We start from the raw sequence: 22,269 nt of genomic DNA, 5'->3' as shown, positions 1-22,269 counted from the left end.
CACACAAGGCTTACTGTGACTCAATGCAGAGTCTACACCAGCATACAAACTCATGGCTCACTGTGACTCAATGTAATGCCTATGCCAGCACACACACACAGAGACACATGCATGGCTCTCTCTGATTCAATGCACGTACTATACCATCACAAACACACACACACGCACAGTCACTGTGACACAACGCAGACCCTATACCACAACACCCATGCAAAGACACATATGCACGGCTCTTTGTGACTCTATGCACACCCTATACTATCACATACACACATTCACACATGGCTCATTGTGAATCAGTGCACAGTCTGTAGTTCCAGGTATACACACACAGACACACACCTCAGTGACTCAATGCAAAGCCCATACCATCACACGCACACACACATACACACACAGCTCACTGTGAATCAGTGTACAGTCTTCAGCTCCATGTACATACACACACAACACACCTTAGTGAATCAATGCAGAGACCATACCAGCATACACACACACATACACACACCTGAGACTCAATGCTCTGCCTATTCCAGCACACACACACACACAGGCACACACACGGCTCACTGTCATTCAATACCAGCCTGTACCTGCACACACACACACTCTCACACACACCGCCGTGTGACTCAATGCAGATGATACCACCACACAGACACACAGACACACACACACACCTGTCTGAGACTCAATGCCAAGCCCATACAAGTAAACAGACACACAAAACAAAGGCTCACTGAGACTCAATGAACAGTGTATACTAGCACATACAAACACATGGCTCAATGTGAGTCAATGCATAGCCTATACCCGCACACACACACACAGAAACACACCTTAACATGGCTCAGTGTACAGACTATAGCAGTACACACACACACAAACACACACCGCTCAGTGATTCAATGCAAATCCCATATCAGCATACACATACACATACACTCACCTAGGTGTGACTCAATTCTCAGCATATAGCAGCACACACACACACCTTACTGTGACTCATGCAGACTCTACAGCACCAAATACACAACACTAACACAGGGCTGTGATTCAATGCACAGCCTATAACACCACACAGAGACACCCATCACTGTGACTCAAACCGCAGCCTGTACATGCACATACACACACAAAGACCCACTTTCTGTGACTCAATACACAGCCTACTGCAGCACACACACACACACAAACACAACCATCACTGTGACTCAATGCACCTCCTGTACCAGCTTACACACATGCCTCACTGTGAATCAATGCACAGCCTATACAAGAACACACAAACACTCACACATACCTGACTGTGACTCAGTGAACCACCTATAGCAGCACCCACAAACACACACAAACATACATGATTCACTTGGACTCAATGCACTTCATATATCAGCACACACACACACACACACACACATATATGACTCACTGACTCCTTGCACAGCCTGTACTGGCACACACACAAGTCTTACTGTGACTCAATGCAGAGTCTCCACCAGCATACAAACACATGGCTCACTGTGACACAATGTAATGCCTATGCCAGCACACACACACAGAGACGCATGCATGGCTCTCTCTGATACAATGCATGTACTATACCATCACAAACACACACACACACACACGCACAGTCACTGTGACACAATGCACAACCTATACCACAACACCCATGCAAAGACACATATGCACGGCTCATTGTGACTCTATGAACACCCTATACTATCACATACACACATTCACACATGGCTCATTGTGAATCAGTGCACAGTCTGTAGTTCCAGGTATACACACACAGACACACACCTCAGTGACTCAATGCAAAGCCCATACCATCACACACACACACACATACACACACAGCTCACTGTGAATCAGTGTACAGTCTTCAGCTCCATGTACATACACACACAACACACCTTAGTGAATCAATGCAGAGACCACACCAGCATACACACACACATACACACACCTGAGACTCAATGCTCTGCCTATTCCAGCACACACACACACGGCTCACTGTGGTTCAATACCAGCCTGTACCTGCACACACACACACTCTCACACACACCGCCGTGTGACTCAATGCAGTTTATACCACCACACAGACACACAAACACACACAAACACCTCTCTGTGACTCAATGCCAAGCCCATACAAGTAAACAGACACACACAACAATGGCTCACTGAGACTCAATGAATAGCGTAGAGTAGCACATACAAACACATGGCTCAATGTGAGTCAATGCATAGCCTATACCCGCACACACACACACAGAAACACACCTTAATATGGCTCAGTGTACAGCCTATAGCAGTACACACACACACATCTTACTGTGACTCATGCAGACTCTACAGCACCAAATACACAAACACGAACACAGGGCTGGGATTCAATGCACAGTCCATACCAGCAAAGGCACACACACCACACCACACTGTGACTCAATGTTCAGATTATACCAGCACACACACACGGCTCACTCTGTCCTAGTGCACAGAATATAACATCACACACACACCCCACACTGTGACTCAATGCACAGCCTGTACCTACACATACACACACACACAGCTCACTGTGACAAAATATGCAGCCTATACCAGCACACACACACACACACCCTCAATGTTACACAATGGTCAGCCTATATCAGAACATGCAGACACACACACACATCACTCTGACTCACTGCACATCCTATACCAGTGCACTCACACACACACACACATGGCTGACTGTGAATCAATGCACACTCTGTACCAGGACACACACACACACACACACATGGCTCCCTGTGACTTAGTGCACAGGATATGCTAGCAGACATACACACACAGAGAAGCACATACGGCAAAATGTGAGTCAATCCACAGCCCATACCTCCACACACGCACACATACTGACACTCAAAAACACAGCTCAGTGTGATTCAATGCAAATCCTAAACTAGAAAGTGCACACACACAGACACAAACCTCCCTATGAATCAGTGCATAGCATATAACATCACACACATACACCTCACTGTGACTCAATGTGCTGCCTCTACCTGCACACACACACAAAAAAAAACTCAATATGACTCAATGAGCAGGCTGTACCAGCACACATATACACACATGTGCACACAGACCTCAGTGTGCCTCAATTGTCAGCCTATACCAGAACACACAGACACACACACCTCCCACTCTGACTCAATGCACAACCTATACCAGCGTGCACACACACTCACATGGCACAGTGAATCAAGGCACAATTTTACCAGCACATGCACACACACCTCAGAGTGATTCAAAGCTCAGCCTATACCAGCAAACACACACACACAAACACAGACATGCACAGATGCAGGCCTCACTGTGACTCAATGCACAGCCTATACCAGTACACACACACACACACCAACACGCACTCACACATGGCTCACTGGTACTCAATAAATCGCCTATACCAGCACACACACACACAGCGCACTGTGACTCAATGCAGTCTGTATCACCCACACTCACACACACACCCATGAGTCAATAAAGTCCATACCAGCACAATAAAGCCCCTACCAGCACACAAACTCACATGCACACACACACACACGAGACTGTGACTCAAAACGCTTCCTGTACCAGCACACACACACACAAACACCTCACTGTGACTCAATGCACAGCCTATACGAGCACACACATACACACACAGCTCACAGTGACTCAATACAGAGTCTATACCAGTGCACACACAGACACACAGCCCACTCTGTCTCAACTGTCATCTAGTGCCAGCACACACACACACACAAACACACAAACACACACAGCCGTTCAGGTCAAAGTGGATAAAACCACAGTCCACACCATCACAGCACACACACACCGCACTACTCACTGTGACTCAATGCACAGTCTACACCAGCAAATACACACACACATACACAAACAACTCCCAAACATTCAACTGTGACTCAGTGCTCTGACTATACCAGCTCCCCACACACACATGGTTCACTGTGACTCAGTGCACAGCAAATAACTGTACACACACACCCCTACACACACATATTGCTCAGTTTGACCTAACGAACAGTCTGTAACACCACATACACACATGCATACCTCAGTGACTCAATGTTCAGCCTGTACCATCACACACGCATACACAAATACACGTACACACACTAATACGGCTCGCTGTGATTCAATGCACAGCCTATAACATCACACAGAGACACCCATCACTGTGACTCGAACTGCAGCTTGTACCTGCACATACACACACAAAGACCCACCTTCTGTGACTCAATTCACAGCCTACTGCAGCATACACACAGAAAAACAACCATCACTGTGATTCAATGCACCGCCTATACCACCATACACACAGAGCTCACTGTGAATCAATGCACAGCCTATAGAAGAACACACAAACACTCACTCACACATACCTGACTGTGACTCAGTGAACCACCTATAGCAGCAAACACACACACACACAAACATACACTGCTCATTGGACTCAATGCACTGCCTAAACCAGCACACACACACACAAACACACACACACATATGACTCACTGACTCAATGCACAGCCTGTACTGGCACACACACAAGGCTTACTGTGACTCAATGCAGAGTCTACACCAGCATACAAACACATGGCTCACTGTGACTCAATGTAATGCCTATGTCAGCACACACACACAGAGACACATGCATGGCTCTCTCTGATTCAATGCATGTACTATACCATCACAAACACACACACACGCACAGTCACTGTGACACAACGCAGACCCTATACCACAACACCCATGCAAAGACACATATGCACGGCTCTTTGTGACTCTATGCACACCCTATACTATCACATACACACATTCACACATGGCTCATTGTGAATCAGTGCACAGTCTGTAGTTCCAGGTATACACACACAGACACACACCTCAGTGACTCAATGCAAAGCCCATACCATCACACACACACACACATACACACACAGCTCACTGTGAATCAGTGTACAGTCTTCAGCTCCATGTACATACACACACAACACACCTTAGTGAATCAATGCAGAGACCATACCAGCATACACACACACATACACACACCTGAGACTCAATGCTCTGCCTATTCCAGCACACACACACACACAGGCACACACACGGCTCACTGTCATTCAATACCAGCCTGTACCTGCACACACACACACTCTCACACACACCGCCGTGTGACTCAATGCAGATGATACCACCACACAGACACACACACACACCTGTCTGAGACTCAATGCCAAGCCCATACAAGTAAACAGACACACAAAACAAAGGCTCACTGAGACTCAATGAACAGTGTATACTAGCACATACAAACACATGGCTCAATGTGAGTCAATGCATAGCCTATACCCGCACACACACACACAGAAACACACCTTAACATGGCTCAGTGTACAGACTATAGCAGTACACACACACACAAACACACACCGCTCAGTGATTCAATGCAAATCCCATATCAGCATACACATACACATACACTCACCTAGGTGTGACTCAATTCTCAGCATATAGCAGCACACACACACACCTTACTGTGACTCATGCAGACTCTACAGCACCAAATACACAACACTAACACAGGGCTGTGATTCAATGCACAGCCTATAACACCACACAGGGACACCCATCACTGTGACTCAAACCGTAGCCTGTACATACACATACACACACAAAGACCCACTTTCTGTGACTCAATACACAGCCTACTGCAGCACACACACACACACAAACACAACCATCACTGTGACTCAATGCACCTCCTGTACCAGCTTACACACATGCCTCACTGTGAATCAATGCACAGCCTATACAAGAACACACAAACACTCACACATACCTGACTGTGACTCAGTGAACCACCTATAGCAGCACCCACAAACACACACAAACATACATGATTCACTTGGACTCAATGCACTTCATATATCAGCACACACACACACACACACACATATATGACTCACTGACTCCTTGCACAGCCTGTACTGGCACACACAAAAGTCTTACTGTGACTCAATGCAGAGTCTACACCAGCATACAAACACATGGCTCACTGTGACACAATGTAATGCCTATGCCAGCACACACACACAGAGATGCATGCATGGCTCTCTCTGATACATTGCATGTACTATACCATCACAAACACACACACACACACGCACAGTCACTGTGACACAATGCAGAACCTATACCACAACAGCCATGCAAAGACACATATGCACGGCTCATTGTGACTCTATGAACACCCTATACTATCACATACACACATTCACACATGGCTCATTGTGAATCAGTGCACAGTCTGTAGTTCCAGGTATACACACACAGACACACACCTCAGTGACTCAATGCAAAGCCCATACCATCACACACACACACACATACACACACAGCTCACTGTGAATCAGTGTACAGTCTTCAGCTCCATGTACATACACACACAACACACCTTAGTGAATCAATGCAGAGACCATACCAGCATACACACACACATACACACACCTGAGACTCAATGCTCTGCCTATTCCAGCACACACACACATGGCTCACTGTGGTTCAATACCAGCCTGTACCTGCACACACACACACTCTCACACACACCACCGTGTGACTCAATGCAGTTTATACCACCACACAGACACACAAAAACCTCTCTGTGACTCAATGCCAAGCCCATACAAGTAAACAGACACACACAACAATGGCTCACTGAGACTCAATGAATAGCGTAGAGTAGCACATACAAACACATGGCTCAATGTGAGTCAATGCATAGCCTATACCCGCACACACACACACAGAAACACACCTTAATATGGCTCAGTGTACAGCCTATAGCAGTACACACACACACATCTTACTGTGACTCATGCAGACTCTACAGCACCAAATACACAAACACTAACACAGGGCTGGGATTCAATGCACAGTCCATACCAGCAAAGGCACACACACCACACCACACTGTGACTCAATGTTCAGATTATACCAGCACACACACACGGCTCACTCTGTCCTAGTGCACAGAATATAACATCACACACACACCCCACACTGTGACTCAATGCACAGCCTGTACCTACACATACACATACACACAGCTCACTGTGACAAAATATGCAGCCTATACCAGCACACACACACACACACCCTCAATGTTACACAATGGGCAGCCTATATCAGAACATGCAGACACACACACACATCACTCTGACTCACTGCACATCCTATACCAGTGCACTCACACACACACACATGGCTGACTGTGAATCAATGCACACTCTGTACCAGGACACACACACACACACACACATGGCTCCCTGTGACTTACTGCACAGGATATGCTAGCAGACATACACACACAGAGAAGCACATACGGCAAAATGTGAGTCAATCCACAGCCCATACCTCCACACACGCACACATACTGACACTCAAAAACACAGCTCAGTGTGATTCAATGCAAATCCTAAACTAGAAAGTGCACACACACAGACACAAACCTCCCTATGAATCAGTGCATAGCATATAACATCACACACATACACCTCACTGTGACTCAATGTGCTGCCTCTACCTGCACACACACACAAAAAAACTCAATATGACTCAATGAGCAGGCTGTACCAGCACACATATACACACATGTGCACACAGACCTCAGTGTGCCTCAATTGTCAGCCTATACCAGAACACACAGACACACACACCTCCCACTCTGACTCAATGCACAACCTATACCAGCGTGCACACACACTCACATGGCACAGTGAATCAAGGCACAATTTTACCAGCACATGCACACACACCTCAGAGTGATTCAAAGCTCAGCCTATACCAGCAAACACACACACACAAACACAGACATGCACAGATGCAGGCCTCACTGTGACTCAATGCACAGCCTATACCAGTACACACACACACACACCAACACGCACTCACACATGGCTCACTGGTACTCAGTAAATCGCCTATACCAGCACACACACACACAGCGCACTGTGACTCAATGCAGTCTGTATCACCCACACTCACACACACACCCATGAGTCAATAAAGCCCATACCAGCACAATAAAGCCCATACCAGCACACAAACTCACATGCACACACACACAAACGAGACTGTGACTCAAAACTCTTCCTGTACCAGCACACACACACACAAACACCTCACTGTGACTCAATGCACAGCCTATACGAGCACACACATACACACACAGCTCACAGTGACTCAATACAGAGTCTATACCAGCGCACACACAGACACACAGCCCACTCTGTCTCAACTGTCATCTAGTGCCAGCACACACACACACACAAACACACAAACACACACAGCCGTTCAGGTCAAAGTGGATAAAACCACAGTCCACACCATCACAGCACACACACACCGCACTACTCACTGTGACTCAATGCACAGTCTACACCAGCAAATACACACACACATACACAAACAACTCCCACACATTCAACTGTGACTCAGTGCTCTGACTATACCAGCTCCCCACACACACATGGTTCACTGTGACTCAGTGCACAGCAAATAACTGTACACACACACCCCTACACACACATATTGCTCAGTTTGACCTAACGAACAGTCTGTAACACCACATACACACATGCACACCTCAGTGACTCAATGTTCAGCCTGTACCATCACACACACACACGCATACACAAATACACGTACACACACTAATACGGCTCGCTGTGATTCAATGCACAGCCTATAACATCACACAGAGACACCCATCACTGTGACTCGAACTGCAGCTTGTACTTGCACATACACACACAAAGACCCACCTTCTGTGACTCAATTCACAGCCTACTGCAGCATACACACAGAAAAACAACCATCACTGTGATTCAATGCACCGCCTATACCACCATACACACAGAGCTCACTGTGAATCAATGCACAGCCTATAGAAGAACACACAAACACTCACTCACACATACCTGACTGTGACTCAGTGAACCACCTATAGCAGCACACACACACACACACACAAACATACACTGCTCATTGGACTCAATGCACTGCCTAAACCAGCACACACACACACAAACACACACACACATATGACTCACTGACTCAATGCACAGCCTGTACTGGCACACACACAAGGCTTACTGTGACTCAATGCAGAGTCTACACCAGCATACAAACACATGGCTCACTGTGACTCAATGTAATGCCTATGCCAGCACACACACACAGAGACACATGCATGGCTCTCTCTGATTCAATGCACGTACTATACCATCACAAACACACACACACGCACAGTCACTGTGACACAACGCAGACCCTATACCACAACACCCATGCAAAGACACATATGCACGGCTCTTTGTGAATCTATGCACACCCTATACTATCACATACACACATTCACACATGGCTCATTGTGAATCAGTGCACAGTCTGTAGTTCCAGGTATACACACACAGACACACACCTCAGTGACTCAATGCAAAGCCCATACCATCACACACACACACACATACACACACAGCTCACTGTGAATCAGTGTACAGTCTTCAGCTCCATGTACATACACACACAACACACCTTAGTGAATCAATGCAGAGACCATACCAGCATACACACACACATACACACACCTGAGACTCAATGCTCTGCCTATTCCAGCACACACACACACACAGGCACACACACGGCTCACTGTCATTCAATACCAGCCTCTACCTGCACACACACACACTCTCACACACACCGCCATGTGACTCAATGCAGATGATACCACCACACAGACACACACACACACCTGACTGAGACTCAATGCCAAGCCCATACAAGTAAACAGACACACAAAACAAAGGCTCACTGAGACTCAATGAACAGTGTATACTAGCACATACAAACACATGGCTCAATGTGAGTCAATGCATAGCCTATACCCACACACACACACACAGAAACACACCTTAACATGGCTCAGTGTACAGACTATAGCAGTACACACACACACAAACACACACCGCTCAGTGATTCAATGCAAATCCCATATCAGCATACACATACACATACACTCACCTAGGTGTGACTCAATTCTCAGCATATAGCAGCACACACACACACCTTACTGTGACTCATGCAGACTCTACAGCACCAAATACACAACACTAACACAGGGCTGTGATTCAATGCACAGCCTATAACACCACACAGAGACACCCATCACTGTGACTCAAACCGCAGCCTGTACATGCACATACACACACAAAGACCCACTTTCTGTGACTCAATACACAGCCTACTGCAGCACACACACACACACAAACACAACCATCACTGTGACTCAATGCACCTCCTGTACCAGCTTACACACATGCCTCACTGTGAATCAATGCACAGCCTATACAAGAACACACAAACACTCACACATACCTGACTGTGACTCAGTGAACCACCTATAGCAGCACCCACAAACACACACAAACATACATGATTCACTTGGACTCAATGCACTTCATATATCAGCACACACACACACACACACACACATATATGACTCACTGACTCCTTGCACAGCCTGTACTGGCACACACACAAGTCTTACTGTGACTCAATGCAGAGTCTCCACCAGCATACAAACACATGGCTCACTGTGACACAATGTAATGCCTATGCCAGCACACACACACAGAGACGCATGCATGGCTCTCTCTGATACAATGCATGTACTATACCAACACAAACACACACACACACACGCACAGTCACTCTGACACAATGCACAGCCTATACCACAACACCCATGCAAAGACACATATGCACGGCTCATTGTGACTCTATGAACACCCTATACTATCACATACACACATTCACACATGGCTCATTGTGAATCAGTGCACAGTCTGTAGTTCCAGGTATACACACACAGACACACACCTCAGTGACTCAATGCAAAACCCATACCATCACACACACACACACATACACACACAGCTCACTGTGAATCAGTGTACAGTCTTCAGCTCCATGTACATACACACACAACACACCTTAGTGAATCAATGCAGAGACCATACCAGCATACACACACACATACACACACCTGAGACTCAATGCTCTGCCTATTCCAGCACACACACACACGGCTCACTGTGGTTCAATACCAGCCTGTACCTGCACACACACACACTCTCACACACACCGCCGTGTGACTCAATGCAGTTTATACCACCACACAGACACACAAACACACACAAACACCTCTCTGTGACTCAATGCCAAGCCCATACAAGTAAACAGACACACACAACAATGGCTCACTGAGACTCAATGAATAGCGTATAGTAGCACATACAAACACATGGCTCAATGTGAGTCAATGCATAGCCTATACCCGCACACACACACACAGAAACACACCTTAATATGGCTCAGTGTACAGCCTATAGCAGTACACACACACACATCTTACTGTGACTCATGCAGACTCTACAGCACCAAATACACAAACACGAACACAGGGCTGGGATTCAATGCACAGTCCATACCAGCAAAGGCACACACACCACACCACACTGTGACTCAATGTTCAGATTATACCAGCACACACACACGGCTCACTCTGTCCTAGTGCACAGAATATAACATCACACACACACCCCACACTGTGACTCAATGCACAGCCTGTACCTACACATACACACACACACAGCTCACTGTGACAAAATATGCAGCCTATACCAGCACACACACACACACACCCTCAATGTTACACAATGGTCAGCCTATATCAGAACATGCAGACACACACACACATCACTCTGACTCACTGCACATCCTATACCAGTGCACTCACACACACACACACATGGCTGACTGTGAATCAATGCACACTCTGTACCAGGACACACACACACACACACACACACGGCTCTCTGTGACTCAGTGCACAGGATATGCTAGCAGACATACACACACAGAGAAGCAGATACGGCAAAATGTGAGTCAATCCACAGCCCATACCTCCACACACGCACACATACTGACACTCAAAAACACAGCTCAGTGTGATTCAATGCAAATCCTAAACTAGAAAGTGCACACACACAGACACAAACCTCCCTATGAATCAGTGCATAGCATATAACATCACACACATACACCTCACTGTGACTCAATGTGCTGCCTCTACCTGCACACACACACACAAAAAACTCAATATGACTCAATGAGCAGGCTGTACCAGCACACATATACACACATGTGCACACAGACCTCAATGTGCCTCAATTGTCAGCCTATACCAGAACACACAGACACACACACCTCCCACTCTGACTCAATGCACAACCTATACCAGCGTGCATACACACTCACATGGCACAGTGAATCAAGGCACAATTTTACCAGCACATGCACACACACCTCAGAGTGATTCAAAGCTCAGCCTATACCAGCAAACACACACACACAAACACAGACATACACAGATGCAGGCCTCACTGTGACTCAATGCACAGCCTATACCAGTACACACACACACACACCAACACGCACTCACACATGGCTCACTGGTACTCAATAAATCACCTATACCAGCACACACACACACATCGCACTGTGACTCAATGCAGTCTGTATCACCCACACTCACACACACACCCATGAGTCAATAAAGCCCATACCAGCACAATAAAGCCCATACCAGCACCAAACTCACATGCACACACACACACATGAGACTGTGACTCAAAACGCTTTCTGTACCAGCACACACACACACAAACACCTCACTGTGACTCAATGCACAGCCTATACGAGCACACACATACACACACAGCTCACAGTGACTCAATACAGAGTCTATACCAGCACACACACAGACACACAGCCCACTCTGTCTCAATTGTCATCTAGTGCCAGCACACACACACACACAAACACACACAGCCATTCAGGTCAAAGTGGATAAAACCACAGTCCACACCATCACAGCACACACACACCGCACTACTCACTGTGACTCAATGCACAGTCTACACCAGCAAATACACACACACATACACAAACAACTCCCACACATTCAACTGTGACTCAGTGCTCTGACTATACCAGCTCCCCACACACACATGGTTCACTGTGACTCAGTGCACAGCAAATAACTGTACACACACACCCCTACACACACATATTGCTCAGTTTGACCTAACGAACAGTCTGTAACACCACATACACACATGCACACCTCAGTGACTCAATGTTCAGCCTGTACCATCACACACACACACGCATACACAAATACACGTACACACACTAATACGGCTCGCTGTGATTCAATGCACAGCCTATAACATCACACAGAGACACCCATCACTGTGACTCGAACTGCAGCTTGTACTTGCACATACACACACAAAGACCCACCTTCTGTGACTCAATTCACAGCCTACTGCAGCATACACACAGAAAAACAACCATCACTGTGATTCAATGCACCGCCTATACCACCATACACACAGAGCTCACTGTGAATCAATGCACAGCCTATAGAAGAACACACAAACACTCACTCACACATACCTGACTGTGACTCAGTGAACCACCTATAGCAACACACACACACACACACAAACATACACTGCTCATTGGACTCAATGCACTGCCTAAACCAGCACACACACACACAAACACACACACACATATGACTCACTGACTCAATGCACAGCCTGTACTGGCACACACACAAGGCTTACTGTGACTCAATGCAGAGTCTACACCAGCATACAAACACATGGCTCACTGTGACTCAATATAATGCCTATGCCAGCACACACACACAGAGACACATGAATGGCTCTCTCTGATTCAATGCACGTACTATACCATCACAAACACACACACACGCACAGTCACTGTGACACAACGCAGACCCTATACCACAACACCCATGCAAAGACACATATGCACGGCTCTTTGTGACTCTATGCACACCCTATACTATCACATACACACATTCACACATGGCTCATTGTGAATCAGTGCACAGTCTGTAGTTCCAGGTATACACACACAGACACACACCTCAGTGACTCAATGCAAAGCCCATACCATCACACACACACACACATACACACACAGCTCACTGTGAATCAGTGTACAGTCTTCAGCTCCATGTAGATACACACACAACACACCTTAGTGAATCAATGCAGAGACCATACCAGCATACACACACACATACACACACCTGAGACTCAATGCTCTGCCTATTCCAGCACACACACACACACAGGCACACACACGGCTCACTGTCATTCAATACCAGCCTCTACCTGCACACACACACACTCTCACACACACCGCCGTGTGACTCAATGCAGATGATACCACCACACAGACACACACACACACCTGACTGAGACTCAATGCCAAGCCCATACAAGTAAACAGACACACAAAACAAAGGCTCACTGAGACTCAATGAACAGTGTATACTAGCACATACAAACACATGGCTCAATGTGAGTCAATGCATAGCCTATACCCGCACACACACACACAGAAACACACCTTAACATGGCTCAGTGTACAGACTATAGCAGTACACACACACACAAACACACACCGCTCAGTGATTCAATGCAAATCCCATATCAGCATACACATACACATACACTCACCTAGGTGTGACTCAATTCTCAGCATATAGCAGCACACACACACACCTTACTGTGACTCATGCAGACTCTACAGCACCAAATACACAACACTAACACAGGGCTGTGATTCAATGCACAGCCTATAACACCACACAGAGACACCCATCACTGTGACTCAAACCGCAGCCTGTACATGCACATACACACACAAAGACCCACTTTCTGTGACTCAATACACAGCCTACTGCAGCACACACACACACACAAACACAACCATCACTGTGACTCAATGCACCTCCTGTACCAGCTTACACACATGCCTCACTGTGAATCAATGCACAGCCTATACAAGAACACACAAACACTCACACATACCTGACTGTGACTCAGTGAACCACCTATAGCAGCACCCACAAACACACACAAACATACATGATTCACTTGGACTCAATGCACTTCATATATCAGCACACACACACACACACACACACATATATGACTCACTGACTCCTTGCACAGCCTGTACTGGCACACACACAAGTCTTACTGTGACTCAATGCAGAGTCTCCACCAGCATACAAACACATGGCTCACTGTGACACAATGTAATGCCTATGCCAGCACACACACACAGAGACGCATGCATGGCTCTCTCTGATACAATGCATGTACTATACCAACACAAACACACACACACACACGCACAGTCACTGTGACACAATGCACAGCCTATACCACAACACCCATGCAAAGACACATATGCACGGCTCATTGTGACTCTATGAACACCCTATACTATCACATACACACATTCACACATGGCTCATTGTGAATCAGTGCACAGTCTGTAGTTCCAGGTATACACACACAGACACACACCTCAGTGACTCAATGCAAAGCCCATACCATCACACACACACACACATACACACACAGCTCACTGTGAATCAGTGTACAGTCTTCAGCTCCATGTACATACACACACAACACACCTTAGTGAATCAATGCAGAGACCATACCAGCATACACACACACATACACACACCTGAGACTCAATGCTCTGCCTATTCCAGCACACACACACACGGCTCACTGTGGTTCAATACCAGCCTGTACCTGCACACACACACACTCTCACACACACCGCCGTGTGACTCAATGCAGTTTATACCACCACACAGACACACAAACACACACAAACACCTCTCTGTGACTCAATGCCAAGCCCATACAAGTAAACAGACACACACAACAATGGCTCACTGAGACTCAATGAATAGCGTATAGTAGCACATACAAACACATGGCTCAATGTGAGTCAATGCATAGCCTATACCCGCACACACACACACAGAAACACACCTTAATATGGCTCAGTGTACAGCCTATAGCAGTACACACACACACATCTTACTGTGACTCATGCAGACTCTACAGCACCAAATACACAAACACGAACACAGGGCTGGGATTCAATGCACAGTCCATACCAGCAAAGGCACACACACCACACCACACTGTGACTCAATGTTCAGATTATACCAGCACACACACACGGCTCACTCTGTCCTAGTGCACAGAATATAACATCACACACACACCCCACACTGTGACTCAATGCACAGCCTGTACCTACACATACACACACACACAGCTCACTGTGACAAAATATGCAGCCTATACCAGCACACACACACACACACCCTCAATGTTACACAATGGTCAGCCTATATCAGAACATGCAGACACACACACACATCACTCTGACTCACTGCACATCCTATACCAGTGCACTCACACACACACACACATGGCTGACTGTGAATCAATGCACACTCTGTACCAGGACACACACACACACACACACACACGGCTCTCTGTGACTCAGTGCACAGGATATGCTAGCAGACATACACACACAGAGAAGCAGATACGGCAAAATGTGAGTCAATCCACAGCCCATACCTCCACACACGCACACATACTGACACTCAAAAACACAGCTCAGTGTGATTCAATGCAAATCCTAAACTAGAAAGTGCACACACACAGACACAAACCTCCCTATGAATCAGTGCATAGCATATAACATCACACACATACACCTCACTGTGACTCAATGTGCTGCCTCTACCTGCACACACACACAAAAAAAACTCAATATGACTCAATGAGCAGGCTGTACCAGCACACATATACACACATGTGCACACAGACCTCAGTGTGCCTCAATTGTCAGCCTATACCAGAACACACAGACACACACACCTCCCACTCTGACTCAATGCACAACCTATACCAGCGTGCACACACACTCACATGGCACAGTGAATCAAGGCACAATTTTACCAGCACATGCACACACACCTCAGAGTGATTCAAAGCTCAGCCTATACCAGCAAACACACACACACAAACACAGACATGCACAGATGCAGGCCTCACTGTGACTCAATGCACAGCCTATACCAGTACACACACACACACACCAACACGCACTCACACATGGCTCACTGGTACTCAATAAATCGCCTATACCAGCACACACACACACAGCGCACTGTGACTCAATGCAGTCTGTATCACCCACACTCACACACACACCCATGAGTCAATAAAGCCCATACCAGCACAATAAAGCCCATACCAGCACACAAACTCACATGCACACACACACACATGAGACTGTGACTCAAAACGCTTCCTGTACCAGCACACACACACACAAACACCTCACTGTGACTCAATGCACAGCCTATACGAGCACACACATACACACACAGCTCACAGTGACTCAATACAGAGTCTATACCAGCACACACACAGACACACAGCCCACTCTGTCTCAACTGTCATCTAGTGCCAGCACACACACACACACAAACACACAAACACACACAGCCGTTCAGGTCAAAGTGGATAAAACCACAGTCCATACCATCACAGCACACACACACCGCACTACTCACTGTGACTCAATGCACAGTCTACACCAGCAAATACACACACACATACACAAACAACTCCCACACATTCAACTGTGACTCAGTGCTCTGACTATACCAGCTCCCCACACACACATGGTTCACTGTGACTCAGTGCACAGCAAATAACTGTACACACACACCCCTACACACACATATTGCTCAGTTTGACCTAACGAACAGTCTGTAACACCACATACACACATGCACACCTCAGTGACTCAATGTTCAGCCTGTACCATCACACACACACACGCATACACAAATACACGTACACACACTAATACGGCTCGCTGTGATTCAATGCACAGCCTATAACATCACACAGAGACACCCATCACTGTGACTCGAACTGCAGCTTGTACTTGCACATACACACACAAAGACCCACCTTCTGTGACTCAATTCACAGCCTACTGCAGCATACACACAGAAAAACAACCATCACTGTGATTCAATGCACCGCCTATACCACCATACACACAGAGCTCACTGTGAATCAATGCACAGCCTATAGAAGAACACACAAACACTCACTCACACATACCTGACTGTGACTCAGTGAACCACCTATAGCAACACACACACACACACACAAACATACACTGCTCATTGGACTCAATGCACTGCCTAAACAAGCACACACACACACAAACACACACACACATATGACTCACTGACTCAATGCACAGCCTGTACTGGCACACACACAAGGCTTACTGTGACTCAATGCAGAGTCTACACCAGCATACAAACACATGGCTCACTGTGACTCAATATAATGCCTATGCCAGCACACACACACAGAGACACATGAATGGCTCTCTCTGATTCAATGCACGTACTATACCATCACAAACACACACACACGCACAGTCACTGTGACACAACGCAGACCCTATACCACAACACCCATGCAAAGACACATATGCACGGCTCTTTGTGACTCTATGCACACCCTATACTATCACATACACACATTCACACATGGCTCATTGTGAATCAGTGCACAGTCTGTAGTTCCAGGTATACACACACAGACACACACCTCAGTGACTCAATGCAAAGCCCATACCATCACACACACACACACATACACACACAGCTCACTGTGAATCAGTGTACAGTCTTCAGCTCCATGTACATACACACACAACACACCTTAGTGAATCAATGCAGAGACCATACCAGCATACACACACACATACACACACCTGAGACTCAATGCTCTGCCTATTCCAGCACACACACACACACAGGCACACACACGGCTCACTGTCATTCAATACCAGCCTCTACCTGCACACACACACACTCTCACACACACCGCCGTGTGACTCAATGCAGATGATACCACCACACAGACACACACACACACCTGACTGAGACTCAATGCCAAGCCCATACAAGTAAACAGACACACAAAACAAAGGCTCACTGAGACTCAATGAACAGTGTATACTAGCACATACAAACACATGGCTCAATGTGAGTCAATGCATAGCCTATACCCGCACACACACACACAGAAACACACCTTAACATGGCTCAGTGTACAGACTATAGCAGTACACACACACACAAACACACACCGCTCAGTGATTCAATGCAAATCCCATATCAGCATACACATACACATACACTCACCTAGGTGTGACTCAATTCTCAGCATATAGCAGCACACACACACACCTTACTGTGACTCATGCAGACTCTACAGCACCAAATACACAACACTAACACAGGGCTGTGATTCAATGCACAGCCTATAACACCACACAGAGACACCCATCACTGTGACTCAAACCGCAGCCTGTACATGCACATACACACACAAAGACCCACTTTCTGTGACTCAATACACAGCCTACTGCAGCACACACACACACACAAACACAACCATCACTGTGACTCAATGCACCTCCTGTACCAGCTTACACACATGCCTCACTGTGAATCAATGCACAGCCTATACAAGAACACACAAACACTCACACATACCTGACTGTGACTCAGTGAACCACCTATAGCAGCACCCACAAACACACACAAACATACATGATTCACTTGGACTCAATGCACTTCATATATCAGCACACACACACACACACACACACATATATGACTCACTGACTCCTTGCACAGCCTGTACTGGCACATACACAAGTCTTACTGTGACTCAATGCAGAGTCTCCACCAGCATACAAACACATGGCTCACTGTGACACAATGTAATGCCTATGCCAGCACACACACACAGAGACGCATGCATGGCTCTCTCTGATACAATGCATGTACTATACCAACACAAACACACACACACACACGCACAGTCACTGTGACACAATGCACAGCCTATACCACAACACCCATGCAAAGACACATATGCACGGCTCATTGTGACTCTATGAACACCCTATACTATCACATACACACATTCACACATGGCTCATTGTGAATCAGTGCACAGTCTGTAGTTCCAGGTATACACACACAGACACACACCTCAGTGACTCAATGCAAAGCCCATACCATCACACACACACACACATACACACACAGCTCACTGTGAATCAGTGTACAGTCTTCAGCTCCATGTACATACACACACAACACACCTTAGTGAATCAATGCAGAGACCATACCAGCATACACACACACATACACACACCTGAGACTCAATGCTCTGCCTATTCCAGCACACACACACACGGCTCACTGTGGTTCAATACCAGCCTGTACCTGCACACACACACACTCTCACACACACCGCCGTGTGACTCAATGCAGTTTATACCACCACACAGACACACAAACACACACAAACACCTCTCTGTGACTCAATGCCAAGCCCATACAAGTAAACAGACACACACAACAATGGCTCACTGAGACTCAATGAATAGCGTATAGTAGCACATACAAACACATGGCTCAATGTGAGTCAATGCATAGCCTATACCCGCACACACACACACAGAAACACACCTTAATATGGCTCAGTGTACAGCCTATAGCAGTACACACACACACATCTTACTGTGACTCATGCAGACTCTACAGCACCAAATACACAAACACGAACACAGGGCTGGGATTCAATGCACAGTCCATACCAGCAAAGGCACACACACCACACCACACTGTGACTCAATGTTCAGATTATACCAGCACACACACACGGCTCACTCTGTCCTAGTGCACAGAATATAACATCACACACACACCCCACACTGTGACTCAATGCACAGCCTGTACCTACACATACACACACACACAGCTCACTGTGACAAAATATGCAGCCTATACCAGCACACACACACACACACCCTCAATGTTACACAATGGTCAGCCTATATCAGAACATGCAGACACACACACACATCACTCTGACTCACTGCACATCCTATACCAGTGCACTCACACACACACACACATGGCTGACTGTGAATCAATGCACACTCTGTACCAGGACACACACACACACACACACATGGCTCCCTGTGACTTAGTGCACAGGATATGCTAGCAGACATACACACACAGAGAAGCACATACGGCAAAATGTGAGTCAATCCACAGCCCATACCTCCACACACGCACACATACTGACACTCAAAAACACAGCTCAGTGTGATTCAATGCAAATCCTAAACTAGAAAGTGCACACACACAGACACAAACCTCCCTATGAATCAGTGCATAGCATATAACATCACACACATACACCTCACTGTGACTCAATGTGCTGCCTCTACCTGCACACACACACAAAAAAACCTCAATATGACTCAATGAGCAGGCTGTACCAGCACACATATACACACATGTGCACACAGACCTCAGTGTGCCTCAATTGTCAGCCTATACCAGAACACACAGACACACACACCTCCCACTCTGACTCAATGCACAACCTATACCAGCGTGCACACACACTCACATGGCACAGTGAATCAAGGCACAATTTTACCAGCACATGCACACACACCTCAGAGTGATTCAAAGCTCAGCCTATACCAGCAAACACACACACACAAACACAGACATGCACAGATGCAGGCCTCACTGTGACTCAATGCACAGCCTATACCAGTACACACACACACACACCAACACGCACTCACACATGGCTCACTCGTACTCAATAAATCGCCTATACCAGCACACACACACACAGCGCACTGTGACTCAATGCAGTCTGTATCACCCACACTCACACACACACCCATGAGTCAATAAAGTCCATACCAGCACAATAAAGCCCATACCAGCACACAAACTCACATGCACACACACACACACGAGACTGTGACTCAAAACGCTTCCTGTACCAGCACACACACACACAAACACCTCACTGTGACTCAATGCACAGCCTATACGAGCACACACATACACACACAGCTCACAGTGACTCAATACAGAGTCTATACCAGTGCACACACAGACACACAGCCCACTCTGTCTCAACTGTCATCTAGTGCCAGCACACACACACACACAAACACACAAACACACACAGCCGTTCAGGTCAAAGTGGATAAAACCACAGT

The sequence above is a fragment of the Pseudorca crassidens genome, chromosome Y (genome assembly GCF_039906515.1).
Source record: "Pseudorca crassidens isolate mPseCra1 chromosome Y, mPseCra1.hap1, whole genome shotgun sequence".
In the NCBI taxonomy this organism is placed as follows: Eukaryota; Metazoa; Chordata; class Mammalia; order Artiodactyla; family Delphinidae; genus Pseudorca; species Pseudorca crassidens.
The sequence above is the reverse complement of the archived record's forward strand: the minus strand, read 5'-3'. Positions refer to the sequence as shown.